The sequence below is a fragment of the Euprymna scolopes genome, chromosome 5, assembly GCF_053919585.1.
Source record: "Euprymna scolopes isolate OS-2025 chromosome 5, ASM5391958v1, whole genome shotgun sequence".
Classification (NCBI taxonomy): Eukaryota; Metazoa; Mollusca; class Cephalopoda; order Sepiida; family Sepiolidae; genus Euprymna; species Euprymna scolopes.
Window position 1 is genome coordinate 137648128 of NC_136486.1, and position 13897 is coordinate 137662024.

The following is a 13897-nucleotide window of genomic DNA, read 5'->3' on the forward strand; positions in this document are numbered from 1 at the left end:
AAAAATATTTCCTCATAGAGCATCTCTAATTAGATCTTCGATGGCTTCCCAGTCAGCCTTTTTATAATATCTCGTTGTTTTGAGCACTAGCACTTCAGTTTTGCGTCTAGAGTTTAGGGTGATTTCGACCGACTGCATGATCAGCGTTCCCGAGTGGGCTGTCAGCATTTGTTATAGAATCATCGGCCAGAAACAGATTTAGAAGAGATGCGTGTTGTGCTAGCTGGTCAGGGAAACGAGTTGGAAACGTAACCATTTATGATAGGGAATGAGATATAGAGAAGCTATGAGTTGTTCCGCCCGCTGCATCGGTGTAAGTACAAAACCCAAGCCAGTTTTTGTGGTGGACATTAAAGTCACCAAATACATGTACTTGTGCGCTAGTGTCGAGGGTGAGTGCTGTGTCTATGCTGTCAGAGACTTTGTCTATTATAGTGCAGTCCTGGGTCGAGGGAGAGCGGTAGAGAAAATAAAATTAACTAATGTTATGTCGCATGTTTAGTCTAAAGCACATAAAGGCTAGATCGTCCGATTCTAGGTTTGTTTCTCTAGTAAAGGGGAGTGTGATATGAATGTAGACTCTAAGTCCCTGCATATGTTTGTCAGAGTCCTTACGGCAGACGGAGATATCCAGGCATGTTAAAGTAGTTAGAGAGAATGGAGGAGTGTAAGTTAGTCTCACTTAGTGCTCTGTTACTTGCATCCGTCTAAAGGCGATCTGATCTAGTGTTGAAATTCGTAGGCACACACTTAGGCTGGTATATCTGGTCCGAATGTGTACACCTAGTGAGGGAAACAGTGTCTTCTGGATGGAAGACACTTAGAAAGCGTTTTAGGCTTTGGAGAGTGTGCATTCGGCTTAGGGGAACTAAAGATTGGGGAATTCGGATTTACGAAGGAAGAGCACCGCTTGACATGGCCTTGGGCGCCTGGGTCGAGCTGCTTCGATAATTATGAGGCATCACTCACCGGGCTGGTAATTCTAAATGCTCACTGGGTCGGCAAACGACTTTACGCAGCGAGTTTTTTCTGAGACATCTAATTGCGTCCGATCTGGAGATTGGGAGGAAAACCTTGATCATTCTTTCTTCCACTGCGCTATCGTTAGACCGTTGTGTGAGTTAGTTTAAGGCTTCACGGTTCGCATGCTGAAGGGCAGTTTTTTTGTAATGGATTCGGTTTCCCCGTGCTGCAACTGGGCACCGACTATGAAGAAAGAAGAACGCTATGTCTTTCTGTGTTTGCTAGCAGTTACAAGAGGCGTTATTTGATCGACGCGACAGAAGAAGATTTATGGAAATGAGACCTTCACTGTTCCCCAGCTTGTTCTCATTTTCAAACACCGATTAAAAATGCGAATTAAGCTGGAGAAGGTGAAAGTCCCTCCAGCAAATTTCAACTACAGGTGGGTGAAAGTTTCGCGAGTGTGCAGAGTGATTGGAGCTTATCTTGAGTTCGTTTTTGACTTGATTTAGGTTTAAAAGAATTTTGGCAATCTTGAACAAACATGCATGGGACCATCTAGAATAGGCTAGTCAGACATTTTTGTTTATTTTTTAACTTAGCTAGAGTATGCATGTTGTCATCATCCCAACTCCCTTTTTAGTTTTTCTCTGTCCCATCCCCCTCAGGATTTTCTTCCCCTCTTTTGGTTCGATATTCCCAACTCCCGGCCCTATTTACGTGTCGGATAGGCTGTATTGTCATTGATGTAGGCCCATTTTGGGGTGTTAATTAAATAAAGTCAGTTTACGTGGGGACCTACATCTTTTCGACTGACAAAACTTCTTATCTTCCAAAATTATAAGTAAGGGAGTTCTTTTACTAACCGCCTTTGTTTCATTGTAAATTTTCATACGGTTTAATTAAGTTAACAATTTTTTTAATTAGGTCTACATAAACTCCCATCCCCCTTTGTGGCCTTGTGCCACATTTTGTGGTAAATATTTCTTTTGCAATAAAGAAATATTTACACCCCATTAATCGTAATGGGGGTTGAGTCTACTAGCAGCTTCGGTTGCAGGGAGACTGGGTAAAGTACTCGTCAAGCATTTGTTATTGACACTCAATCAGACAGGTGCAGGACCTGGAACCGGCCCTGTACCTGTCGAACTGAGGTACACCGCTTGGGTATCACCCAGGAGGTCCACCCTCTCAAGCCTTGCCGCCCGGTTTTCGGGTGGGGCAAGTTTATTGCTTGTCGCCTGAGGCGCCTCTGCCGAGAAATGCTGACGGGAGTGCCCAGGCAATTTTTGTTGAAGCAAGTGTGCCCCTCTTTTAGTGGGGCTTGCCTGTTTTCCACCTTCTGATCTTGTGTCACATTTTGGTGCGATGGACATCAAATGAATATCTACCCCCATTAGGAGTCAAAAACATTTAACAAACATGATGATGATGATTGCGTCGGTTTATCAGACGACTGCCACTCCCCCAGTCACTGAGCGTTTATGTGCCCGAAGATTGCTTTTCAGTTCTGCTAACGACTTGCATATTCTCAAGCATATATGACATTGATGGCGGTCATTAGTTTGGATGAAAACAATAGCAGCGAAACTTTTATGGCCGTGCACTTTCCCGTGATTAACAAGGCCTGCCTAGACAAATATATAACTTTATATATATATATATATAACTTTATATATATATATATATATATATATATATATATATATATATATATATATATAAAGTTATTATTATTATTATTATATATATATATATATATATATATATATATATATATATATATATGAAATAAAATGGAGGTGGAAGGGCCTGGATACTCAAGGTTTCGCCCGATTTATGCGGGCTTCTTCAAGAGGGATGATCACCTCCATTTTATTTCATATCGTCGGATTTAATCCAGCTCAACAATCATATATATATATATATATATATATATATATATATATATATATATATATATTACTTTCTCTCTCTCTCTCTTTCTCTCTTTCTCTCTCTCTCTATATATATATATAGAGAGAGAGAGAGAGAAAGAGAGAAAGAGAGAGAGAGAAAGTAAGATATATATATATATATATATATATATATATATAGTGTAATTTACGACCGCCTACGCCGGTCGTCCCTGCTAACTTACATGGATGTTTTTTTGCAGTTTTAACAAAAGAGCTACAATGATAATAGCGCGTCTCCATTTACATTGAACATCCACCAAATCCCAGTATAAATATATTACATATGAAAAGGTTCGCTGTGGAATTTCTACAGGTCTCGCTTGTTGTTATTTATTATTATTATTATTATTATTATTATTATTATTATTATTATTATCATTTTTATCATTATTATTATCATTATTATTATTATCATTATTATTATTATTATTAATAATAATAATAATAATAATAATAATAATAATAATAATAATAATAATAATAATTGGTTTAGCTATTGTACAGATGAGGAACCGGGTCACCCTGCCATACTGACAGTATCAAAGAGTGGATCACACTATGTACATTGACACCACCATGTTTCAGCAGCTCAACAAGGATGCCACCCAGCCCAGGGGCTTTGTTCGAATTTATCTATTTAATGCAGTCAACTGTTTCCACAAGAGTCGGTTCAACATCAAGTTCCGGACAAAAGGAACATTGAGAAATACGTTCTATTGCAGCAACATCAACAATGGAAGGGTTATGAAAAAGATCATGAAAGTCTTCATACAAAAGATGCATACTTTCATCTTGTGTTTTCAGCAAGGTTTTCCTATCCTTCGCCATGAGTGGTATATTTGAAGAGGATTTCGGACCATAAACCTGATGAAGCAAAGTGTAAAATGTCTTAATATCCCTATGATCGTAGGCAGTCTGTATCTCTCTGGAGAGGTCAGACCACCATTTGTTTTTATTTGGCGCACACAACACTGAACCTCACTCCGCACAGAATAGAAGTGGGCAGCGAAAGCTGGCCTGTTTAGAGATAACAAATTTCAAATAAGCTTTCCGCTTTCTATTAATTTGAAGGTTAATTTGGTTGGAATTACCAGCAAACCAATATCGATGTCTGGGAACCTTCAATCCAAGAACGTCAATACCTTTTTGGTATATTGTATTTCTTACTGTCTCCCAATAACAATGTGAGAAATCATCGTGGTAGAAAGCAGATTTCAAGGAACTTCGTACGACTGAATCCTTCAATTTTGAAACATCAATACGTTTAGACACTTTGACCCAATTGAAAGGGTTTTTTTTGCGAACTGTAGATCTTACCATTAAATGATCAGCACCACAGTCGGCACTCTGCATTACTCTTTGCAAAAATTTCCAAGATCACCACGTCTTTACAGTATGTGATCAAGTAAATGTCCATGTTTAGATTGGGGGTGGAACCAGGTCTCCTTGTTTTTCGGGTGGGAAAAAGTGTTGGTGATAACAAGATTTAGTTCACTGCAGAGATGGAGAAGCAGCATACCATTCGAATTGATTCTGCCAATGTCATATGGACCCAACAGAGATCAAGTCTCATTATCTCATCCAACCCGTGTCACCAAGAACCACCAAACTTTCAGTACTTGGCAAACCGGTGATAATAGATCTAAGCATATGATAAAAGGAAGTAATATTGTCCATAGGCGAAGTAAGAGTCGGCTCATAGACAGAAACAACATTCATGTAACGATCAGCAGGAACAGGGTTCTCAATGTCATTGCATGGTCATTTATGCCTGCTGGCTGTTCAATCTTGTCAATTAAGGAGTTCTTAACAGCAAAGCCAACACCAGCCTCACACCTCTGCTTTTCAGATCTGCCAGACCAGCAGAACTTGTAGCGCGACCCACGCTCAACCAGTTGATCCACACCTGCGAAGAGTGTCTCAGAGAATGCGACAATGTTTACATTGTATCTTTGCAATTCTATAGTCCAAATTACAGTCTTCCGTTCTAGTATTTTATCATTGTCAATAAGTGTTCTTACATTCCAACAACAGAGCCGAAGTGAGTGTCATTTTGCATAATATGTTCTATTTCTGTTAATATGGGCAGCAATCAGCCGCAGGTTGCTGGCCAGCAGGTCAAACGCAGCCTTGTTGATGACACATTTTCTCGTTCCCTACCAAATTCTTGGGTAAGCAGTGCTGTCCTTAAAGGCTGCTCAGTCACAAAAAGCTCTACCAAGCAAACAATTGTCTAAGTATTGTTGCGAAAAGCGATGTTAGGATAGACTTTTTGTCACCTGTGTGCGGATCAGTTATTACATGCTTCCAACCTGTCAGGCTTACTCGCATCACAATTTTCCCTCGCCAATAGGACTTTTTTTTTACAAATGTCTAAGGGAGTATCTGTACAAAGATGTTATTACAGAGTTTTAGCTTTGTACGACAACTAGTCTCTCTCTCTCTCTCTCTCTCGCTCTCTCGGTTTAAAATGATTGTATCCAGCAACAAGAAAGAGCAAGACAGCCAGCAACAAATCAAACTGCAGTCCAGCTTAAGGCAGGTACTTTCTTCCGATTTATGGTTTTTTAAATCAGATACTTGTTTCTCCTAGAGAGGTTATTTTAACCATGGCTTGCTGTGCCCTCTCCACCCCAATACCATTCGATCCAGTTCTAGGACTTATGTTGCTGGTCATCAGAGCATGATCCACATGCCTGTTGGTCATGCATTTCGCAGCAGACAGGCCCTAAGTTTTCTGTCAGGGTTACCCTACCCTTCGCGTATGGGTAAAAAACCTTGGCCAACAATGAATGAATAAAAACAAATCCAACACATGCAACACGTAAAACAAACAGTCATGCATCTCTGTGTAAATTTTTGAATTGAGAGAATCGTTTAAAAATGGTAGACTTTCTCAAGAGTATTGATGATCGTGATGATGTTTACAGTAAAATGAATCCAGCAATTATTATTATTATTATTATTATTATTATTATTATTATTATTATTATTATTATTATTATTATTTGATTTAGCTATTGTACAGATGCGGCATAAAAAGGACACGGTATATGAAACATTAGTTTTCGTAATTAACCAGTTTTAAATACACACGCATATATACACATATAATAATACATTATAAATAATTATATACTTAATTTTATAAATACTTATTTCTTATTATTATTAGTTTTTTTGCTATCAATATTATTTATATGGAATTTTGAATTAATAATGTTTTTAGTTTAATTTTTCTTAGATTAAATGTATATTATATATTCATACAAAGCGATGTACAAGGATCTTCCCTTATATGTGAACTAGTTGCCTGTTGAATATCATCATTCGTATTTTAACTATTTTATTTCAATTAACATGTTCAATATATTTTAATCGGCATTAATTCAACAGATTAAAACTATAATCCATTGATTATAGATAGATTTCACATTAAATGCATTCACATGCTTCAGTTTTTAACTTTATATGGATGTGAATACCTGTGTGGATTTAAAGATTTATCATGCTATAATTTAGTTGCATATTTTTCATGTTACATGCGGAACTTAAATGATCATAACGTTTCTTGGTTTGATCAAGGTATTTTCATGTGAAGCTGCTTCCTTTGTCCTGACCAGCAATTTATTTACCAACTATTTTCGCCCCGATTACGCCTTTCATAAAAACTAGTTTCATGTTTCAAAGAATGTTTTCGTCGATATGTGAGGTTTAGATTTGCGATAACGCATATATATTCCTCTGATATATTTATGCTTGAAATAATCTTGTTCTCAATCTTGCCTTACCTGGAAATGTTAATTGTTATACTGGATAAATAAACGATGCGAATAATTGTTCTTGTTATTCGACACCGGAACATATTAAACATTAGGAAGGACACTGTTATTCGGCCATTCCACCTAAATATTAATTGTTCCAGTGTTATTGAGATACGTTTCCTTTAATTAATCACAACATACTATAAATTGCTTTTGGCATATTCTCCTATTCTTCAAAAGCAAGTTCATCTAAGTCTTCTGCACAGATGTCTTGATTGAACTTTACCTTTTGTTCTTACCAGGATCAAAACTAGTTGCAGGCCATGCTATGTCATTGATATTAAGCGAATTTGATAGTACTTTACGGAATATTATAAACACTTCATATAAATACAGACATAGACACACATACACACAGATACATACACACAACCACACACACACGCACACACACACACACACACATATATATATATATATATATATGTTTTTGTCTGTTGCTGAATTACATTTTTAAGTTCCAAGAATATTGTTAATGAATATAAAGATCAATTATATTTTTAAGAAGGGGTGAAAATATCGACATTTTTCAGTGTAATAACCAGAAATTAAATAAAACTATGAGTTCTAAATTATTACTCATACTCTTACTTCTACTACTACTACTACTACTACTACTACTACTACTACTAATAATAATAATAATAAAAATAATGATGATGATGATTATGATGATGATGATGATGATAATAATAATAATAATAATAATAATAATAATAATAATAATAATAATCATCTAAAAATATAAAAGCGAAAATGTGTGTGTGTGTGTCCAAGAAAGGATATTTCCCGCTTGCTTTTCGCTCAGGTTGCTTCTTCTTAAAACTTTTTATATCATGTCTTAATGATAATATGTACGAGTTACGAACTGGTGCCGCGTGTGTATTTAATTTGGCCGACTTACAAACTTAAATATTCAACAGTTTTCAAACGCCGCACGTCGATTCGACTTTTTCGTATAAAGGAAGAAGCGAACAGACTCGCGGTAAATAACACTGTCCTGCACTCAAAGTTGACGTCATTAAGTCGTCAAAAACGTGCACCTGACGTTAAACGTCTTTTTTTTTTTTTTTTTTTTTCACGCGTTATTATTTTCCAACTGCGCGTCAAGGCTTCGGTTTCCTTTTGTAAAACAAACACCCGGCCAACGATTTTTGTTTTCATTTACCCAAAAACACACACACCTTCAAACACCCGGACAACGCCAGGTACCCCTCGCTAGTAATAATATAACTCTAATAATATCTATAATAGTAGTAGCACAAGGAAAAATTCCGAATAACCTTGAAAGAAGAATGGGAGACATTGGAATCAGAGGAATAATATGAAATATACAACGAATAACAATAGATAAAGCAGCTGAAACATTAAGGAAAACTCTTAAATGTAGGGACTAATAATACACATGCTCAAGCCAGACGAACTTCTGCAGAGGCAAAAGATGAAAAAGGGTTACATGGAATCAAGGACATTGAAGTTGCATATCTATAAGTTCTCTATCCTCTCCCCTATCTCCTCCCATTACCCAATCACCTCCCAAAAGAGTGATATCAAATAGCCGGGTAGGTTAAAGGAGGATGGAAAAACTGAGGAGAAACCACTGATCACACCAACACTGGACAAGAGCGAAGAGAACTGACATCTGAGACTAATGCCCGCTGCTAGCAAGAAATCAATGGTATACGGCTGTTGCGATAATGCAAATTGATTTGCAAATGTTATCGAAAAAGGGGGGAATGCTGGAAATCTGTTGTCACTAGGCTTACAGGGAATACCACTGTTTTTTTTTTCAAGACGGGATCTTTATGACCTGTGTAGAAGCTCCTTGTGAGCCAATAATAATAATAATAATAATAATAATAATAATAATAATAATAATAATAATAATAATAATAATCTTTATAATGATATAAAGTCAACGTGGGGGACCGGAACGTAAAGCTTTATACAACTATCACGAAGTACGGATGATGTAGGGAGAGACTAGCGACGTTTTTCTTTTTAAGATATATTATATTTTGAATTTTATATTACTTGTTTTGATGGGACTATTGTTCTCATCTTGAGTGTTATTTTTGTAACGCCTTGTGGATAGTCATTGTTGATCTTTATTGTAATCGTCTCTCCTGTCTCCACCAATTTCTTAGCACCTACGAAACTGCAGACTTAAAACAGAGGCCAATTCTAAGCATATGAAAATATCTACAGAGCCAGAAACTTTTCGCCTTTCTTTTTCAACACAACAATCAACATCCCTGAAGACGGTCAACACCCATTCCAACTGTTACGTTGAAAACATAATACTCAACATGAGAACTATCGTCCGCTCAAACAATAAACATAAAATTATATTTTCATTTTTCTATTGTAAAATGCATCATGTAAACTGATATTATTTCCATACGTCAAAGTATGTATAGTAAAGTATTTTCAGATTCTTCTGAAGTATTAGAATACGATATTACTTTGTTTGGGTTATACCCTATCATTCGATGTGTATTGGCACTAACGAAAATTCCGAATTAAATATTAAAATAAATTGATCATAATTTAATTTCTATTGTAAGCACAACAACGGTATTAGCTAGAAATTTCTGATGAAAATAAATAATGTACTTGGCCAGCTTGTGAATCAAAGAAAAAACAACTTTTTGTTTGGTATATTCTTGTCGTTTACGTACCCAATCGGAGCATACTGTATCGTTTACTCAATTAAAAAGCTTGAGAATACACGACAATTTTACGTGTAAATTCATTAACTCTTAGCATTTCTGACCGGGAGCTAACAATTGAAGCAAATGTTTTAACCGGAAATGAATATAATTGTCTTAACGTACACCTTTACTAATCCTAATCTGACGTTCAACTCACTCGAACATAGCCCTCCGAACTGTATTATGCTTCTTTCAAAGTATGTGAAGTGACGTAATATTAAAACGAAAAGACTCTGTAATAATCAGTGTTCGGTTGATTTTGTTAACAAAGGCAGAATTTTGCGAAAAATACATTTTATTAAAAAATATGAAGCACACGGTGTATTTCTGTCTGCCTTAAATGCAGGCATTGTCATCAAAAACACTTAAGTATTTTATTGTTACGTTAAAAACCATCCTCGGTTTGATTTTGTTTCTATTTTTTCATTTGGTTTTCCCATGTTCTTTATATATCACGACGTCGGCAGATATCTGTGTTGTCTGGTGAAAAACTTAAAATTACTAAAACTAATTACGAAATGTATTGTAATAATTATTTTCAATTTGTCAAAGAACGGACTTGTTAAGATCAATACATGGAAAAGGTCATACTCTCTAAGATATAGTTATATATAGTTTATATTGCATCTCATAATAGTGAATATTATGTACGCTTAAAACTTTACTTCAGAACTTAATTCACTAAAATTTCTCAAACCTAATCCCGTTAAGTCCTTTTATACACATGCTTCATCGAGGTATTATTTGTAACTTTCACTTGAAAACACGTTGGGTGTCTTATTAGATACTTCTTGCCATTTCGATCATAGATTATATGCATTGTTTTAGAACGATAATTTGAAAGAACGTATAACAATAAAATTGTTTAAATATATCTAACAATTTCCTCTATAGTGTTACGTGCTGCGCATCAAAGAATAACTCCTAACAATAAATGATCGAATTAATGTTTCACTATTGCCTGTTTAATAAAGATGACGATCCTTTAAAACCTATAAAATCTGAATATTTTGCATCAAACAATCTAAAAACCATTGATATGCTTCAATAAAAGAAAGAAAAATAAATAAATACATTAAAGAGAATTATTAAACAAATATATAAAAAAAACGCAGCTTTATTGGTTTACATTTTCTTCAACACAATTACAAGACTTTGTATATACCCTTCGATTTTTACTTATTTTTAGATAAAATCAGGTACACTGTAAGCCTCAATGTTGTTGTTGAATATTGTTGTGGATTTACATACACGTAACAATGAATATCGGTTTTAAACTGTTTATAATTAATATAATAACGCGCTTGCATTTCAGCTTATGCTTCGTTAATAGCATACTTATACCATCATCAATCGGTTAAAGTTCTTAGTTGCTTGAAGCAGACTAGTTATCGCAATACATTGTATGTCGATTTCAAACGATAAAGATCCACTTCCCGATATTGTTTAAAGTCATGTCTGATTGGGTAACAGTTTCCCTTTTTCTCGTATTCAATAAATGTAACCTTTTTCTGAAGTTCTGCTCCTGAACTCGTTCATGATTTTGTTAATGAAGATCTATCGGCGCATCCGTTTCTCGAATAAATACGTGTTCAAATAACAATTGTATCGTTGATCTTATGGGCGTATCTTATTGTTGACGTATCCACGTTACTCCATAAGCAGTCCTTTCAGTCTATATGTATGTCATCTTTTCTTGTTTTTAGTGACAGTCTGTCGCGTGTAACTTCAAATATCAATTTCAAAATTAGGGCATGTTAAAATGTTTAATATTTTCTGATGATCTGTCACGTTTAAAAGGGGAATATGCTGATCGTGAAACACGCTTTTTTAAAATCTGCTTTATATAAAGTTTGCTTTATTTGTTTTTTTTTCTATTTTATTTTGAACACATTTGTTTTGAAACAAAATAATAAAGAGTCAAAAAGGGAATAACGATGTTAAAGAATACTAGCAAAAATAGCAAAATTTATGGAAAATTTAAACGGATTCGTGAAAACAAAGGATAAGAATAAAAAAAAGTCGCTCGTCACGACTAATTTCCTTAATCTATTCTTACAGTGGAAATACTTTTAGACAGACCATGAAACAATTTTACATAATGATCTAAATTAATACCACATCATTATCAAAAACTAGTAACCGATAAATATTACATAAACAGATTCCAACTATAAACATATAAATTCTTACTCCTTTGTCAGAAATATAACTCATCGTATGAGATCAGTAAAAGACAGGATACATGAGGCGCGAGTTACGAGACTGCTGAAAGTAATTCGACCGTCAACATTCTATACACTATATTCCATTTTCAACTACGTGCGTCTAGTAACACTAGTATTACTCTCAATTCTAATATTAATTAAAAAAAAGCTGAAAGATTTGCTACAGAAACAATAAACACACGACGTTCATGGTATAATAGTACAGCTTTACAATGCATATGTATATATATATATATATATATATATATATATATATATATACATATGCACTCTGTAAAGAGTATATATATATATACTCTTTACAATGCATATATATATATATATATATATATATATATATCAACTACAACTTGACATCTCGTCAGGACGGCATTAGCGCCAGCATTGATTCTTATAACCGGAAGTGACAAAAATATCGGTTGATATTACCAGAACTGTCTATGGCACTAACCGAAACAATAGAGAATTCGAAGCAATATTTCTGATAATAGAACAGGACGACAATTAAAACATTGAGAAAACTATATTTTTACTCAAATTCAAGGGAGAGGTATCCCATATCATCGTCAATAGTGCGCTCATTATCAATAAGACTTCGATAACTGTTAGCAAAAAAAAAAAAAAAACGCACATAAAGTTTACAAATTTAATCAGATTAATTACGAATTTTACGACATCTGTGGTATTTAGTGAAGAGGAAAATCTTGTTCCAGATATATGTCAAGGAATCTTTAAACGATCTTAAGGGACATTTGAATAATTACGTATATCGAATGAATAGTACAATATATGAATATGAAAATGATGATAAGCTGCATGAAAATACATAATCAGTTTCTTTTTCAAATACAAAAAGAAATAAACTGAATGCAACCCAGTTTGGTTGGTACTACACCCAACGTGGTAACCAATCAAACGGAATGATATGAGGGAGAGGGTCTAAAGGGGAACAATCAAAAGCTCCTTGAGGCTTCCATTCACTAACATCCGTGGGTTAGAACTAATTTAGCTGATGTTGAAGCATTTCTCCTAACTAATACCCCGGATATCTTAGCACTAAGCGAGACTAAGCTACACTCCTTCATCCCACTAACTATTTTAACATGCCTGCCTATCTACCACTCTGCCGTAAGGACTCTGACATACATATGCACAAACGTGGAATCTACATTCTAGATAGCTTCCATACATTCATATCTGATCTCCCTCTCCATTCCATGTTTAAAAAGGACGTGCCCTCTATATTATCAGATCTGACCGAATAGTTATTTGTAGTCATAGGCCAATTCATACAATCCAAAAATTCCAACAAAAACCTAACAGCCAGCCATGGTTCTCCCCTGGATGTGCTGCTTCCATCGCACACAGAAATCACTTTTTCCATAGCTACCAACGTAATAGATGTACTGAAACTAAAGCTGATTTCAGAACCGCCAGCAACCACTGTAAAAGAGTTATAGAAATGCAATATGCACAATCCGTTAAATCCAAAGTAGCTGAAAAGCGGCTTGGTTCCCACCAGTTCTGGCAAATAGCAAATAGGATCTTGAACAGAAACGTGCGCTCCATCCCAACCATTATCAATGGACCAGACGTCATCTCGACGGCATCCGACAAGGCCAAACTATTTGCCAAATACTTCGCGGCAAATTCTACCCTGTGTGACGAAGGCAATCAACTCCCCATATCCCCTCCTATAACAAACAACATGCTATGCAACATACACATATCTGTGCGTGAGGTCGCCAAGCTAATCAAGAACTTTGACTCGGGTAAAGCAACTGATCACGACGGAATTCCAATTATAGTGTTAAAAAAATGACAACCAGAACTTGCCCCCATACTTTCCAAACTGTTTAAGCGTTGCCTTAAGGAGAAGTGCTTTCCAACACCCTGGAAAACCTCATCAGTATGCCCTGTATTCAAGAATTCAGGTTATAAGTCATCCCCCTCTCAGTACAGACCAAATAGTTTCCTGTGTGTCATGAGTAAGTTGCTGGAATCCACAATAAATAGAGAAGTAGTCAACCTCCTCAGCAGAAATAACCTTCTTAGCGACACGCAATATGGTTTCCGCTCTGATAGATGTACAGCAGATGTGCTAACGGTTGTATCTCATAGGATTAGCAAATATCTCGACAACGGCTTCATTTCTAGGACAATTGCTCTCGACATATCAAAGGCCTTTGATAAGGTTTGGCATACAGGCC